Genomic DNA, 17,431 nt, shown 5'->3' with positions numbered 1-17,431 from the left:
TCTGTGATTCTCCAAATGAGAAAGCAGTAACTCCGACTGAAATACAGTACAATTACACAGACCTTCAATTTAGTTTAAGGGTCATCAGAAACCTAGAGAAAGCAAAATCATATAAAAGCATATAAAAACACAGAAATACACTTCATTCTGTTTGTGGGTCATTTAGAGGTTGTAGCTTTTTTCCTGCACTGCTTGCATATCTTTTAGCTGCCGGTTAGTGAAATATTCACATCAAAGTAGAAAAGGGTAGAGAATGGAGGACAAATTCAAGTCAGTCAGACTGGGCATCTATTAGTAGCCCTGGTAAAAGAGTAAAGGGATGGCATGATAGGAGCAATATCCCAACCCCTCCTCCCATGCAAATTAGACTAGTTTGTCCCAGGAAGGCCGAAAAGCTGTCTCTAGGAATTGATTGGCTACAGGCTAGCCTCAAGCTACTTAGCTCTTTGACATAGCTTCCTAATAGCCTCTGACTATAGTGATGTATCTTCTTGGTCATCCGAGGACATAAAAAGTTTCACCCCATGTGATGTCAAAGCCCTTCAGACTTAGCAGATATCTCAAGGCTGTCCTGTTGACCAGAAACATTCCCCTATGGACATGGGCTGGTCTTCCCAAGCTAAGTGATAGAGTATCCTTTCTGAATATCCTTTCTATGTTATGACTAAGTAAACCTCATTTTGTTAACTGATAAATGACACATGAATGCCTCATTTTGGAAACCTGAACTGTACTGACCTGAATCTAGCCTGCCCCTAACAGACAGGTTGTCAATTATGTCTGCTAGTCCTGTCTCCCTTCAGCAGAGCTAATTAAGATGAACAGTGTAGGGTGATGGTGTAGTAGCTTCTACTTCCAATCCTAAATCACAGCACCATAAAAATGCTGAGTAGGAAGGGACCTTAGAGGTCATCTAGTCCCAGCCTTTACAATATCCCTGAAAGATGGTCTTCCTGTCTCTGTGTAAAAAACAAAAAACAAGAACAGAAAACAAAACACAACACAAAACACAAAACACAAAAACTCCTGCAATGGAAAAACCACTCCCTCCCATTTCAGACAGCTATAATTGTTAGGAAATTTAAATGCAAATGATATTCAAATCAAGGTGGTTTTTCCATGAATTAGTTTCATTGGTGAAGTCAGAATGCTATTTTCTACCCCAAAGATGCTATTCTGGAGCATAGCAAAGAAAGGTTATGCTCTTTTTGTGTGTCCAGTGGCTGGGAGATTGATGAAGAGCTTGACAAGACTTGATCCCACTATATCATCCCAGACTGGGGTCCTGCAGTTTCTGCAAGGAACAGACAGATAATATGTGATGTCAGGTTCAGTCCAAAGCAGACTAAAATTAGTGCATAGATATCCTAGTAACTAACTGGTATCCTGTTTTTTAAAACACACACACACACACACACACACCTCTCTCTCTCTCTCTCTCTCTCTCTCTCTCTCTCTCTCTTTCTCTCTCTCTCCCTTTCCCTCTCCCTCTCCCTATTTTATTTCATTATTTCCACAATTTTTAACATTCTTTTTTTAAACATTGAATTTCAGATTCTCTCCCTCCCTCCTACCTCTTCCTTTGATATCCTGTTTTAAAAGTGAGCGATTTATTTTTTTAAAAGATTTTATGTGATATCTAAAAAAGAATATGGTTTCTTTCCTAAGAATGTCAAGTTGCTGACCATATTTCACAAAGCATGATAGTGGAATGGAAAAGGTGCTGAGTTTGCATTTGGATTCAGAAGACCTAGGTTCAAATATCATTTTTTTTTCCTACTTACTAGCTTTGTGACCTCTCCTCCTTTCTATGAACTTCAGTTTGCTCATCTGTAAAATGGGGATAATAAGGTTTGTTCTACCTAACCTCGTAGGGTGGTTGTAAGGAAAGTGTCTTGCCAGAGTGCTAAATGAATGAGTAGGTGTTATTAGTCCTATAAGTAGTGTTCCTATGGTGTAGACAATATCAGAGGAAAGTTAAGCATATAGCCCCAGCTCTCCCAAAGCTTAAAACCTAACTCTCTATTGCGCAGCATGTCTTTTTTTTTTAATCAAGATTTTTTTTTTCTGGTAAAGTTTCCAAGAAGATAGCTTCTAAAAAACTTCATCATCAATAAAAAAGAAATCCCATTATATCATTTTATACAGCCATGCACACACCATTTTTAAGGAGTAAGGAATGGAAAAAGCCAAAGACCTATAGTCTACAGATAATCTTCAGGATGTCTATAGATTATGGATACTTTCTTCAAGCAAAGAAACAGATGGCACTGGTAACAGTAAAAATCAAAACAATTATATTTTAATGGATCAAAAGACTTATTATTGATGTGGGAACCATTCCTGAATTGGTTGTCTGTATCACAACCTTGCTAGAGGAAAGATCAACATTAGTACAAAGAAGAAAGAATAGAAATGAGAAAAAAAAGATAGTCTGTGCAATTAAAGTAACTCTTACAAGTTATTTAAATGCTACTGATGCAAAAAACAGACAACTGATGGAGGAAGCCTGTTAGAACATGAGGACACTTGTTACAACAATTTCATACTGAAATTTAACCAATATAAATACATTACTATAACAAGGAGAGCAAAAGAATCTAAAAACTGCCAGAATTAGCAAACATGAATTTCTTGCCAAGGGAGAGATACGGAAACCAAGAACAACATGGTTTTAGAATATAAACTGGCTTGTAAAATCTTACAAAGAAGGAATGATAGTAAGGAACCCCACACTGCTAAAACAATGTGAAGAATGGAGGTGAAACCTGGTGCAATGGGGAAAAATAGATAAATGTCCTCCCTACTTCCCTTGGTCTATGGAACCGCCTGGTGGGGTATCAGTGGTGTGACTCAGGCCTGAAGGACTTGGTACTTTGAGGTGACTTGTCAAATCTTTGGTACTTCCTTGGTACCCCAGCTGACAAGATGGCTGCAATATAGGGGGTTGGAGGGGAGAGTGTTGCAGCCAAGCTACATGGGAGAGGTTTGGTCCCACCAAGGCAGTAAGAGTAGGCCACTCAATGGACATTAAAAGGAGAGACTCTACCCTTTAACATTCTCTCCTCTCTGCCTCTGGAATGGATGGCATGTAACTCAACCCAGCCCCTTAGTTGGACCTCCCATGGTAAAACTGAGGGATGTTACTCACATGATGGGTGGGTGTGGATGGGTTGCTTCTTTCGCAATTGGAAAGAATGACCCCAAAGATGAGATAATACCTCTATTTAAATATATGTCATGTGCACACAGCTGTTCAGTGTATGAAAAAAAAAAAAGGAAGAATCTGGAAGTCCTTGAGAGCATTAAAAGTCTTGTAAAACTCTGGTTGGGTAAACTAGTGGTATCAAACTCAAATGGAAATGGATTCTTGACAATCACATGTTGACTTAGAAAACCACAAATTTACATTATTTATGTTGTATTTTAATTTGTTTTATTAACATTTCCCAGCTGTGTTGTAATCTGGTTCAGGGGCAGCTCTGTGGATCAGTGCATAGAGCACCAGCCCTGGAGTCAGGAGGACCTGAAGTTCAAATCCAGCCTCAGGCACTTAACACTTACTAGCTGTGTGACCCTGGGCAAGTCACTTAACCCAATTGCCTCACTAAAAAAACAAAAAACAAACGTAATCTGGTTCAGGTCCTACTTGGGAATTCTGTGGGTCACATGTGTCCTCCCATGTAACAAATCTAATACCTCTAGTGTAAACCAAAGATAAATGTAGTAGTGCTATAATAGTAATAGCAAATTAATTATCAATAGTTGTTAATGCATTTCTATAGCGCAAAGCATTTTACAAATTTTATCTTATTTGAACCTCACAACAAACCTGGGAGATACTATTATTATCGTCATTTTACAGCTGGAAAAAACTAAGGCAGATAGAAGTTAAGTGACTTGCCCAGGGTCTCATAGCTAATAAGTATCTGAGGCTAAATTTGAATTCAAATGTTCTTGACTACAGGTCTAATGCCCTATCCACTGCATGACAAGTGTGCCTAGAAGGAATAAAAAAATCTGAATTCTGGTCTCAAATCTACCACAAGTTAGCTTGGACTTTGGACAAATTAGTTTGGTATTTTTTTTTAAATAATTAAAAAAAAATAAATACACTGTTTGGTGAGGGGGCTTGTTAGAGGTGAGAAGGATCGTTCTGTACACAGATAATCAATATTAATAGACGCTAATTGACCAGACTGGACAGAGACAAACACAGACATCTTGTACTTTCCCCCCACCCGCCCAGCAGAGCATGGCACGGGGAGCCCCTTGATCACGTCCTGGGTTTGGTAACACTTGGTCAACGGGCGGGATGGCTGGCGAGGGGGCATGTCCTCAGTCGGGAGGGGGTGATGAGTGCCAGGCGATGCCCTCAGAGCAGAAAGAGGGGCACCCTGGAATAGGCGCTTGTGGCTTTGAAGTCCCTGGGAGAAGCTGAGGTGGGCCTGCTGGTCTCCTCACACGTCGCTCAGGGCCTTGCAGGCAAACTCCGGAAGCATGAAGGCCGCGCGGTGGATGTCCGAGTTGTAGTATTTGAAGTTCATTTTCTCTACTTGTTCAGGTGCTGCACCGGCTCCCCGAAGTTAGTGCTCGGGTTCTTGCTGCAGAGCATGAAGCCAATCTGGCCGCTGGGGTAGGTGGGGATGGTGCAATAGGCATATTCCACCACAGGGAACAGGGACTTGCAGAAGTGGCGCATCTTCTTGATGAGTTCCAGATGCAACCATTGGCACTCACCCTGACAGCAGAGGATCCCGTCATCTCTCAGCGCTGTCTTCATCAGCTGGTAGTAAGACTCTTTGAACAAACTCTCGGCAGGACCCATGGGGTTCGAGGAGTCGGTGATAATGACATCGAAGGTATCCTGGTTCTGTTGCATGAATTCAAACCCATCTCGAACATGCAAGGTCAGCTTGGGACTGGAGTAGCCCAAGGCCATGCCTGGCAAATACTTCTTAGAGACTTGGATCACGTCCTCGTCGATCTCACACTGGACCACAGACTCCACAGATAGATGCTTCACTACCTCCCGAAGGACGCCCCCGTCCCCACCACTAATAATGAGCACCTTTCATGGGCTGGGATGGTTGCAGAGGGGCAGATTGGCAATCATCTCCTGGTATGAGAATTCATCCCTATCTGTGCACTGGATAACTCCATCCAGCACCAGGATGTTGCCGTAGGTCTTACTGCGGAATACCAGGATCTCCTGGTAGCAGGAGCGCTGGTGGTGGAGCAGCTCATCCACCTGCAGGGACGTGGCCTGGCCGGGCCACAGGCTGCACGTCTCCCAGAACCAGCCCTCAAGGATGGCTGGGGGCCCAGGGCTCCATGGCGGGGCCGGGGGACGCACAGGCCGTGGCGGCCGCAGCACAACAAGGCCTGCAGCGCCCACCAGTCTGTGGTATTGTTTTTTAAAATAAAATTTTTATTGATATCTTTTGGATTTTCATCACCAAGATTTTTCCCTGCATCTTTCTTTCTACTCCCAGAGGACCCCCATCTTTTATCATAATGAATTATTAAAAATAAAAAGGGAGAAGAGAAATAAATTCATAAAAATTGATCAAGACATAGAAAAAATCTGACATTTTATGCAATATTCCTTATTCATAAACACTCCCCCCCCACACACATACACATGCACTATATCCTCCCCAGCTCTGCAAATGAGATGGGTGAAAGTGCCTTCTCATATTTCTTCTTTGGAGCAAGTGTATTCTTAATAAATTCACAAAAAATTAAGTCTCAATTATTTTGTGGTTATTCTTTCCATTTACATTGTTATAGTAATTATATAATTTGTTTTCCTGGTGGTTCTGCTTAGGTCACCTTGTGTCAGTTCACAGGTCTTTCCATGCTGCTCTGTATCATCTTGTTTGTAATTTCTTTTTCTTTTACATTTTTATTGTTGGTTTTTGCTTCTTTCCATCATCATAGTGTTACCTAGTAGTCTCCTTCTCCCAGAGAGCCACCCTATATAGCAAATGTTTTCTAAGTCAAAGAAAAAAGAAAAGAAAAATAAGAAGAAAAAGTCATCAAATTAATTAATCAATATGTTGAAAAAGTCTGAAAATGTTTGCAATGTGAAACCTGTGGACCACCCCACTCCTCAGAGGGGTGTGTTGGGATTATGCTCTTATATCTCTTCTTTTGAGCCATCATACTTTTATATTTTTTAAATTTTATTTCATGTGTTCCATCTACATTGTAGCCATTATATATTCAATTTTCCTGGCTCAGCTTGCTCCACTCTGCATCCTATCATGTAGATCTTTCCATGTTTTCTATATTTATCACATTCATCATTTCTTATAGTACATCTACTTTGTTTTCGTTTCTTTGCCATCACAAAAAAAAAATGATGCTAAACTCTTTTGGTATATGTTGAACTTTTCTCTTTGTTATGACCTCTTGAGATATATGCATAGCAGTGGGATCTCTGGGGCAAAGGGCATGGGTACTAAATATATTAGTTGCCTAATTCCAAGTTAATTTCCAGAATAGTTGTATTAATCCACAATTCCACTGCTGCCCTAATGTTCCTCTTTTCTATAACCCTTCCAACATTGACTATTCCCATCTTTGTCATCTCTGACAATTTGCTAGAAGTGAGATGAAACCTCAGGGCTGTTTTGATTTACATTTCTCTTATTATTATTTGGAGCAGGGGTGTCAAACATAGACACAGTTCAGTTGACAACACTCCTACTGGAGGCAAGCCAAATTAAAATGTAATTGGGGGGCAGCTAGGTGTCACAGTAAATAGAACACTGGCCCTGGATTCAGGAGGACCTGAGTTCAAATCCTGCCTCAGGCATTTGCCACTTACTAGCTGTGTGACCCTGGGCAAGTCACTTAACCCCAATTGCCTCACCAAAAAAAATGTAATTGGAAAATATTGAACAAAATAAATAAAATTACAACAAAGTAAAGATAGTATTACATTTAAAAACTAAATCAGTGGCAGATGTGGAAATATGTTTTGTGTGACTTCATAAAAAAAGAAAAAAACTAAGTAGTAAGCAATAGGTAGGGATCTTTCTATATGAATTTCTTGCCCCCATTTCTATTTTAGTTTGACACCACTCATTTGGAACATTCTTTCATTTAGTTGTTAATGGTCTGCAATTTTCATTTTGAGAACTGTTTTTTTCATATTACTTGACCATTTATATATTAGGGAAAGGCTTTTGCTTTTATATTTTTCTGTCAGGTGTCTATGTATCTTGTATACTAAACTCTTAACAGAAAAATTTGATTCAAATATTTTCCCCAATCACTACTCTTTGTATCTTAGATGCATTAATTTTGTGCAATTTTTATTTCAAGTTCACATAATCAAAATTGCTTATCATTTGTACTTGTCTCTAATTCTTATTTGCTTAAAATTTATCAATTCATAGCCATCAAAGTTATATTAATTGCTTCTCTTTTAATTTTTAATGGTATCATCTTTAATATTCAGGTCGCCTATCTGCTTTGAATTTTTTTTTTTTTTTGGTGAGGCAATTGGGGTTAAGTGACTTGCCTAGGGTCACACAGCTAGTTAAGTGTTAAGTGTCTGAGGTCGGATTTGAACTCAGGTTCTCCTGACTCCAGGGCTGGTGCTCTATCCACTGCGCCACCTAGCTGCCCCTATCTGCTTTGAATTTATTGTGGAATATGGAGTAATCGTTCATCTAAAACTAATTTTGCTTGACCACTTTCGACTTTTCTCAGTAGTCCTATTAAATAGGAAGTTCTATCTTAGGAAATTTATGCTCTAGGGTTTACCAAACATTGGGTTATTGAGTTACATAATTTCTACTTCTCCCTTGTCTATTGATGTAATTTTTTATTTTTTTAACCACTACCAAATGATAACTGCTGCTTCATTTATGTAATTATATATATCTTGCTACAGATGTATATAGTTTGATATATGTATACGTATCAAATTGTATCTGTGTGTGATTTGATAACTGCTGCTTTATTTAAATGATTAAACATAAAAAATGATTATACATAGTTTGAGGTCTGGAAGTGCTATTCCCCTTTTATTACTACCTTTTAATTTAGTCCCTTGATATTCTAGATCTTTTGTTCTTCCAAGTGAATATTATTATTATTTCTAGCTCTGTAAAGCATCCTGCTGATAGTTTGATTGGTATAACATTAAAATTGTAAATTAACTTTGAGAGTATTGTCATTTTTATATATTGGCACTGCCCAGCCAGGAACACTGATTATTCCTACAGCTATTTAAGCTCTGCATTATTTATTTAAGGAGTTTTTGTAATTTGATCTAGTCAAGTATTAAGTATACTTTGGTAAATTGACTCCCCAAAGTTGTATACATTCATGGACAAATTACTTTTATTTCTATTTATTTATTTACTTACTTACTTTTTTATTTGTTTATTTATTTACTTACTTACTTACTTACTTTTTTATATATTTATTTAGGGGTGAGGCAATTGGGGTTAAGTGACTTGCCCAGGGTCACACAGCTAGTAAGTGTCAAGTGTCTGAAGCCAGATTTGAACTTAGGTCCTCCTGACTCCAGGGCTGGTGCTCTATCCACTGTACCACCTAGTTGCCCTGACAAATTACTTTTAACTTCTTATAGATTTACCATCCTCATCTGTAAAAATTAGGAATTGTTTTAGTACAAGAAAAATAAATCATCTTTCTGATTTGGGATCTTGAATCTCTTCTGGAAGTCTGAATCTATTATCAATCTTTCTTCTGCCTAAGACTCCCTCTTTCTACCCTTTTCTGGAAACTTTTGGAAATTTCCATGTCATTCTATTATTTAACAAGGGCTCTCTCTCCATAGCCAGTCTCTCACATTTCCATGCCTGTGGCACCAGAGATAAGAAAACAGTCATATATCTTACTTAGGGAAGATACCTTGAATCCTCAATCCCACACTCCCATTACTTGATGAAGGACCCAAATATCCATTCCATCAACTAGGAGTGATGTAAACTTGTTTGAAAACTGGATGTGTGAAATCTGAGGGTGGTCTTTTACAGGATGATCTCTGAGCCTCTTTTTACCTCTTTTGGCCTTAAGACCATTGCACTTATGTTCTTGGGCTTCTCCCACCTTCTTAACTGATTATTACCCTTGACATCCTCTGCCTCAAACCCTTCTCTCCTTGTTGTCATGCTTCAGCCACCCATCCCATGCCTATCTCTGCTCCTGGGTTTCTCATGCTAGTTTCCCTGTTTGAATCAAAGCCTATTATAACATGATTAATATGGAAATATTTTTCATGACTTCACATGTATAATCTATATCATATTGTTTGTCTTCTCAAGGAAGGAGAGGATGAGAATTCAGAACTCCAATTTAAAAAAATGTTAAAAATTTTTGTTTACATTTAATTAAGAAAAATTAAATTCAGGAAGAAAAATCTACTGTAACAAAGCATTTATTTAACTTTAAGCATTTCTGGCTTGTCTGACTTTTGTGAAAGGCTCTATTGTGTCATCCAAATATCCAATTATATAAGGTTATATAAGGATGAAGGTCAGACTAAATATTGTCAAAAATCCCTTCCAGTACTACAATTTTATAATTGTTTTGATCTAAGTTCTTTCACTACTTAACTGTGTGACAGTGGTCAGGTCACAAAACCTCTTTGGGTCTCAGCATGAGGTACATTTTCCACTATATCATGCATCTGATAGTTAGTATCTTTCCTTTAGAAGCTCAGGAAGCAGTGAGTTGAAATGATAAGTTCATTGGCCTAGGAATCAGGAAACCAGGTTTTAGTCTTAGATTTGCCCCTAATAAGCTGTATGCCCTTGGCTAAATCACTCCAGTTTGATGGACCTCGGTTTTCTTATCTATAAAATAAGAAATTTGGACTAGTCCATTGCTGAGATATCTTTAATTGTCAGCCTCCTCTAATCCTTGTTCTTAGTCAATTTCAATTGAGAAGGGAGTTCCTTGGGGAGACAATGTCAAACCTATATGTCAGAAGTACTTTTTATAGTGTAGGAAACAAAAAAATGCCCCCAGTCTCATGATGCTGTTCTAGGAGTATGGAGATAGGATGATGAAGTGGCATCTGATTAAGTGAAAAACTTGTTGAACTGGGAGTGTGAGGATCTGGATTCAAATCCTGATTCTTTCACTTATCCCTTGTGTGACTTTGGCCAAGCCATTTAATCTCTGGGCTTCTTTTTCTTTATCTATAAATTGAGAGGTTGTACTAGATGACCTCCAAAGTCCCTTCCAGCTCTAAGTCTATGACCTTAGCTCTGCCTTATTTGAATAGGATGATTTGAATTTAAGTACTCTCATAAAATGAATTCCATTTGCTGACCCTTCATCTTTTCAAGCACAAAACTGAGCTTCTCACTCTAATACATCATCACTGAGACCAGTGGGGCAATATGCAATGAAAGTCACAAAATCAGACCTTTTGACAGAGCAATTCCATTGCTATGACTTTCACCTAAAAGCATCATAAAATGAAAATGATGGGACTTTTTGGTATGAAAATATTTCTAGCTGTTCTATTTGTAATAGCAAAACCCAAAACCATCCACACAATACGATGGAAATAGCCCTTAGATCCAATGATTAGAAAATGTCTAAATAAAGTATATATATATATATATATAATTTTGTTTTATCATAAAAGTATTTTATTATTTTCCAGTTATGTGTAAAAATAGCTTTCAATATTTGTTTTAATAAGATTTTTAGTTCTAAATTTTTTTCTCCCTCCCTCCCTTCCCTTTCCCCCTCCCAAAGACAAAAGGCAATTTGATATAGGTTATATATATACAATCATGTCAAAAATATTTCTGCATTAGTCATGTTGTGAAAGAAGAATCAGAACACAAGGAAAAAACCTCAATAAATAAAAAAAACAACCCAAAATAGAAACGGTATTGTTCAATGTACATTCTGGATGTGGAGAACATTTTCCATCATGAGTTCTTTAGAATTGTCTTGGATCATTACACTACTGAGAAGAGCCAAGTATATCACAGTTGATCATCATACAATGTTGCTGTTACTGTGTACAATGTTCTCTTGGTTCTGCTCACTTCAGTCAGCATTAGTCGAGGTAAGTCTTTCCAGGTTTTTCTGACATCTGCCTGCTCTCTCTCGCTTTCTTTCTTTCTTTCTTTCTTTCTTTCTTTCTTTCTTTCTTTCTTTCTTTCTTTCTTTCTTTCTTTCTTTCTTTCTTCCTTCCTTCCTTCCTTCCTTCCTTCCTTCCTTCCTTCCTTCCTTCCTTCCTTCCTTCCTTCCTTCCTTCCTTCCTTCCTTCCTTCCTTTTTTTTTTGTGAGGCAATTGGTGTTAAGTGACTTGCTCAAGGTCACACAGCTAGTAAGTGTCAAGTGTCTGAGGCTGGATTTGAAATAAGGAACTCCTGAATCCAGTGCCACCTAGCCGCCCCTGCTCATTATTTCTTACAGCACAATAGTATTCCATTACATTCATATACCACAACTTGTTTAGCCATTCAGCAATTGATGGGCATTCCCTCAATTTCCAATTCTTTGCCACCACAAAGAGAGCTGCTATAAATATTTTTGTATATTAAAGTATATATATTTTAAGGAAATATTAGATAATTTGGCACAGCTAGGCAGCACAGTGGATAGAGTGCTGGGCATGAAGTAAGGAAGATTCATTTTCCTGAGTTCAAATCTGGCCTCAGACACTAGCTATATGACCCTGGGCAAGTCACTTGACCCTATTTGCCTCAGTTTTTTCATCTGTCAAATGAGCTGGAGAAGAAAATGGCAAACCACTCTAGTATCTTTGCCAAGAAAACCCAAATGGGGTCACAAAGAGTCAGACACAATCAAACAATAATAACAGAATTAGATAATTAATAATTTAATATTTATTACATGGTTTGTAAGGAAATATTGTATCAGGCAGAAAAAATGGAGAGAAAGAGGAAAGGAAGGGGGGGAAAGAACAGGAGGTAGTGAAACAGATCTGGACAAAAAAGCAACATTTTATTTGCTCATGTGTTGTTCTAATTAATTTGGTTCTACTTTGTCAGATAGTAAGTTTTATTAAGAGGTGACCTCTTATTTTCTTCATTTGACTAATAATTTTTGTTTATAGCTCTTAAAATTTACAATGAAAAATGAATAGAAATAAATGGTCAGATTTTGAATAGGAAATGCTAAGTATACACCAAGTAATTCTATTCTCATAGTTTTGAGTGGGACTGGTTTTACAAGTAAGTGTATGAGGTGACTGCTCGTGAGGTACAATTTTAAGACTGTCAATGAAGCAGATTTGTCTGACACTATGCTAGCCACTGGGGATAAAAAGACAAAAATGAAACAATGTTTACCCTCAGGAAATTTATGTTCTATCAGGCATGACAACATATATATATATAGAAAAATATATCCAGAAAAAATATTTTGGATAGGAAATAAATTTTGGTTACAAAATCAGGTAAGGTTTCATGTAGAAGGTGTCTCAAGAAGAGTTTTGAAGGAAACAAAGGATTTAAAAAATAAAGGTGAGGTGGGAACAGCTAGCTAGTACAAAAGTGGAGAAGATGGGAGAGAGTGTATTGTATGTGAATAACAGAGAGAAGATCAGTTTGGTTGCACTATGAAGTATAGAAAGGGAATATGTATAACAAGGCTGGAAAAGAGAGGTTTAGGCTGAGTTGTGAAGAGTTTTAAAAACTAAGCAGAGTAGGGTACATTCAATGTTAGACAACAAAGGGAACCACTAGAGTTTATGGAGTAGGAGAATGTCATGATCTGACCTGAACTTTAAATATGTATATATATATAGTGAAGAAAGTCAACCTAGCAATGCCTGATTTCAAACACTATTAAAAAGTGGCAATCATCAATGCAGTATGGCACTGGTTAAGAAATAGAGTGGCAGATCAGTAAAATAGATTAGGCACACAATATACAGTATTAAATGACCATAGTAATATCGTGTTTGATAAAGACAAAGATTCAAGCTTTGGGGGCAAGAACTCACTATTTGAAAAAAAATGCTGGAAAAACAAGAAAGCAGTTTGGCAGAAGTTAGGCATAAACCAATATCACATACCATATATCAAGATAAGATCAAAATGGATACATGACTTAGATGTAAAAGGTAATAAAAGCAAATTGGGAGAACATGGAAAATTTTACGTCAGATCTATGGATAAGGGAAGAGTTGATTGACCAAACAAGAGTTGGAGAAGATTACAGGAAAGGTAATGGATACTTTTGATTACAAAAAAGTAAAAAGAATTGGCACAAACAAAACCAATGCAACCAAAATTAGAAGGTAATCAGGAAAGCAATTTTATAGAAGTTTCTCTGATAAAGACCTCATTTTTCAAATACACAGGTAATGAGTCAAATTTATAAAAATAAGAGCCATTCCTAATTGATAATTGGTCAAAGGATAAGAACAGGCAGTTTTCAGAAGAAGAAATCAAAGCTGTCTATAGTCATATAAAAATTCCTGAAATTCCTGTTGATTAGAGAAATGCAAATTAAAATAACTTTGAGGTACAACCTCACATCTACTAGATTGGCTATATGGCAGAAAAAGAAAATGAAAATGCTGGAGGAAGTGTGGAAAAATAGGGACAACAAAGTAGTGTTGGTAGAGTTGTGAACTGGTCCAACCATTCTGGAGAACAATTTGGAACTATTCCCAATGGGCTAATTGTGCATACCTTTTAATTTAGCAATACCACTATGAGGTCTGTTTCCCAAAGAGATCAGAGGAAAACAAAAAAGTGACTATGTGTTAAAATATTTATAGTAGCTCTTTTTGTGGTGGCAAAATATTGGAAATTGAGGGGATGCTTATCAATTGGGGAATGGCTGGGTAAGATATGGTATGTGATTGTGATGGAATACTACTGTGCTTTGAGAAAAATCAAAGGGGATATTTTTCAGAAAAACCTGGGAAGACATATGAATTGAGGCAGAATGAAATGAGCATAACCACGAGATCACTGTACACAGTAACAGCAATATCATGATGATTGACTATCAGAGTTAGCTACTCTGACCAATCCAATGGTCCAAGACAATTCCAAAGGACTCTTTTTTTCAACAACAAACATTTATTTTATTTTTTCCAGTTACATGTAAGGGTGATTTTAAAAATTCATTTTCATAAGATTTAGAGTTCCAATTTTTTCTCCCCCTGCCCCTTTCCTCCCCCCTCTACAAGACAGCAACCAGGTTATATATGTACAATCCACAAGTGCTCTTTTTATCAGTTCTTTCTATGGGGGTGGATAGTAAGCTTTGTCATTAGTCCCTTGGGATTGTCTTGGATCATTGCATTGCTGAGAGTAGTTAAGTCATTCACAATTACTTATTGAACAATACTACTGTCACTATGCACAATGTCCTCCCAGTTCTGCTCACTTCACTATACATCAGTTCATGAGTCTTTCCAGGTTTTTCTGGGATCATCCTGTTTGTCATTTCCTATAGCACAAGACCATTCCACCAAAGGACTCTTGATGAAAAATGCTATCAACCTTCAGAGAGAGAACCGATTAACTCGAAGTACAAATTAAAGCATAATCTTTTCACTTTCTTTATATTTCTTGTTTTTTCTCAACATGTCTAATATGGAGATATGTTTTGAATAATTTCACATGTGTAATTGACATCATATTGCTTGCCTTCTCAATGGATGGAGGAGGAAGTGGAGGGAAACAGAATTTGGAACTCAAAATTTTTATTTAAAAAGAATGTTAAAATAAATAATAATTTTAAATCCCCCCTAAAAAAGAAAAATTACTTTGTCATCTCTGTGGAGAGAAGAAAAACTTGAGTCAGGGAGACCAATTAGGAGGTTATTATAATGGTCCAGAGGAGAACTGATGAGGGCTTGAACTAGAGTGATATCTGCATGAGTAGAGAGAAGAGAAAGAGGTGAGAGATCTTGTGGAGATAGAAAAGGCAAGATTTGGCAACTTATTGGTCACATGGGGTAAGGAAGTGATAGGATAATGCCAAGGTTGTGAACCTTGGCAAATGGAAAGATGATGGTGGTGCCATTAATAGAAATAGTCAATTTCTAAAGTTGGGAGGAAAATGAGTTGTGTTTTAGACATGTTGGGTTTCAGATGCTTACAAATATCTAGTTTGAAATGTCTAAAAGGTAGAGATGTTTCACTATAGCTCAGAAAAGCCTAGAGCTGGATATATTGATCTGGGAGTCATCTACATAGAGATGATAATTAAACCCACGGGAGCTGAGATCACCAAGAGTGTATAGTGAGAAAACAGAAGACCATGAAGAAGAAGAAACTCCCCCAGCCCCATATAATACCTTTTCCCCAGTAGAAACCAACCAGCAGCCCCAAAGCCCAGGATTGCATAAGTTCAGGGACTTTCCTTTTCCTCATCCCATCCCCCAGTCCCTTGATCTCACTACACCCTCAATTCCCCTCTTCTACCTGGTTGCTGACTCTTGTTCCCAACCCTTCCTTGTGGTAACCCACAACTCTGTTTTGTTCCAACTCTTACTGTCTTTCCACCAGTCATTGATTCAGGGGCCACCTTCCCTTCCATTGCTTCCCAAGGCTTAATAGGTCTTACTATCTATGCTGCCAATTTTTCTCTCCTGGACTCTTGGGTCTTTCTATTGGTCCTAAAGCTGAACCTTCCTATGCATGTTTTCTCCCCTAATTAGAAGGTGAACCCCTTGAGATCAGGGAATGTTTTCCTTGTCTATTGGTATCCCTAGAGCTTGGAAAATAGTAAACATTTAAGAAATTCTTTCCCCTTCTTTTTCACTCCATGGGACTACAAAATAGCAACACTAGAAGGTTTGTCTTGAAGGTTTTTTCAGTCTCCAGGAATGTCTGGAAGAATGCAAATACCCACTAAGGAAGAGAGAGCAGAGATTGTTTTTAAGACTCCCTTAAGTCCTCAAGGGCCTTGCCCTCCCTACAACTGAAATAGCAACAATGGTATTTGAAGGTTTACAAAATAATTTTCTCAAAACCAATTTACCCATTTGATCATGTGAGTATTGTTGTCCCCATTTTATTGAAGAGAAAAGTGAGGCTCATAAAGCTCACATCAGATTATAGGACAATAGATTTAATTCTGGAAGGGACCTCAGAAGTCATGTAATACAATGCTCTCATTTTACAGTTGAGGATGGCGAAACCTAAAGAGAACAAAGGTATAAAGCATAAGAAATGGAATTTGCACCTATGTCCTCTGACTTTGAAGCCAGTACTTTCTACTGGTGAAATGATTTACTTAAGATCAAGGGGGAGAAGCGAGGAAGACAGAGCTTTCAGAGGGGAAAAATGGTGAGGGTAGGGATTGGGAGGGAGGGGAAGACATGAAAACAACAGGAGAGCAAAGAGAATCCTTGGCTACTTCAAAATTTTGCTCAAGCTGTGGGTGAAAATATATTCTCTGAGAGATTAACCAGAAGAGTTTGTTAGAGTGTCTTGTTACAAGATCTGCTTTTAGGAGTAAGAGGAAGGGAAAATCCTTTGGCCTCCCTGCAGCTCTCCCATACTTCTGAACTGTTCTGTGCTCTCCCCAAACTGCAGCAGTTTCCTGAACTGGCATGCCCCTGGGATTGAAGCAGGAGGGGGTGGGCCAAAAGCAGGCTCAGGAAGGGGAAATGAAAATGACCTTGTACCGCCTACACCTGGGCTCAATCAATGGGCAGCATTGTGGAGGAACAGGTCTCTTGGGGCATTGGTTTGAAGCCAGGTTTTATTAGCTATTTGTTGTTAGTCATCCATTTACTAGGCCTTGCCCCAAAATGTTTTTTTTAAAGATGTCATTGGTAGGACTTGCCCCTCTAGTAACTCATCTTTAAGCATGAGTACAAAATGACCCTTTGCCCTTCCCACACCTAATTCTAATCTGTCAAGGGGCTTTCTCTTATTCACTAGACCATTGTAAGACGAAGGGGTTCAAATGAGCTCCAAGTTTTCTTTTGAACTAAACTCCATGTCAAGTCTATTTGGCCTTTTCTCTCCTACTGCCATGGTGCAGAGAATTTACCAGTCTCCAGAGGCTTTTGGTAGAGAGGAGGCTACAGAAGACGCTGGGACAATGCCTCCACAGTCAGACAAGTTGATGGCACTTTCCAAAGGTCCTTGACAATCTCCTGGCATTAAAGACATCCCCCCAAAAAGAAAAAAAAAACCCGATTTGTACAAAAATATTCATAGCAGCTCTTTTTGTGGTGGCTAAGAATTGGAAATCAAAGGAATGCCCATCAATTGGGGATTGATGAAATAAGCTGTGGTATATGACGGTGATGGAATATTATTGTGTATAAGAAATGACAAGCAGAGGGGGCAGCTGGTGGCACAGTGGATAAAGCACAGGCCCTGGATTCAAGAGGTTCTGAGTTCAAATCCAACCTCAGACACTTGACACTTACTAGCTGTGAGACCCTGAGCAAGTCATTTAACCCTCATTG

The 17,431-nt window shown here is 38.2% G+C and overlaps 1 pseudogene; it reads right to left on the bottom strand.

The window, feature by feature from the left end:
• Nucleotides 1–4,460: 4,460 nt before the first annotated feature.
• LOC122747421 lies at nt 4,461–17,129 on the bottom strand (annotated as a pseudogene).
• Between the last annotated feature and the right edge of the window lie 302 nt (nt 17,130–17,431).

This window comes from Dromiciops gliroides, chromosome 3 (assembly GCF_019393635.1).
Source record: "Dromiciops gliroides isolate mDroGli1 chromosome 3, mDroGli1.pri, whole genome shotgun sequence".
Taxonomy (NCBI): Eukaryota; Metazoa; Chordata; class Mammalia; order Microbiotheria; family Microbiotheriidae; genus Dromiciops; species Dromiciops gliroides.
Note: the sequence above shows the minus strand (reverse complement) of the source record. Positions and strands in the feature narration are given on the sequence as shown.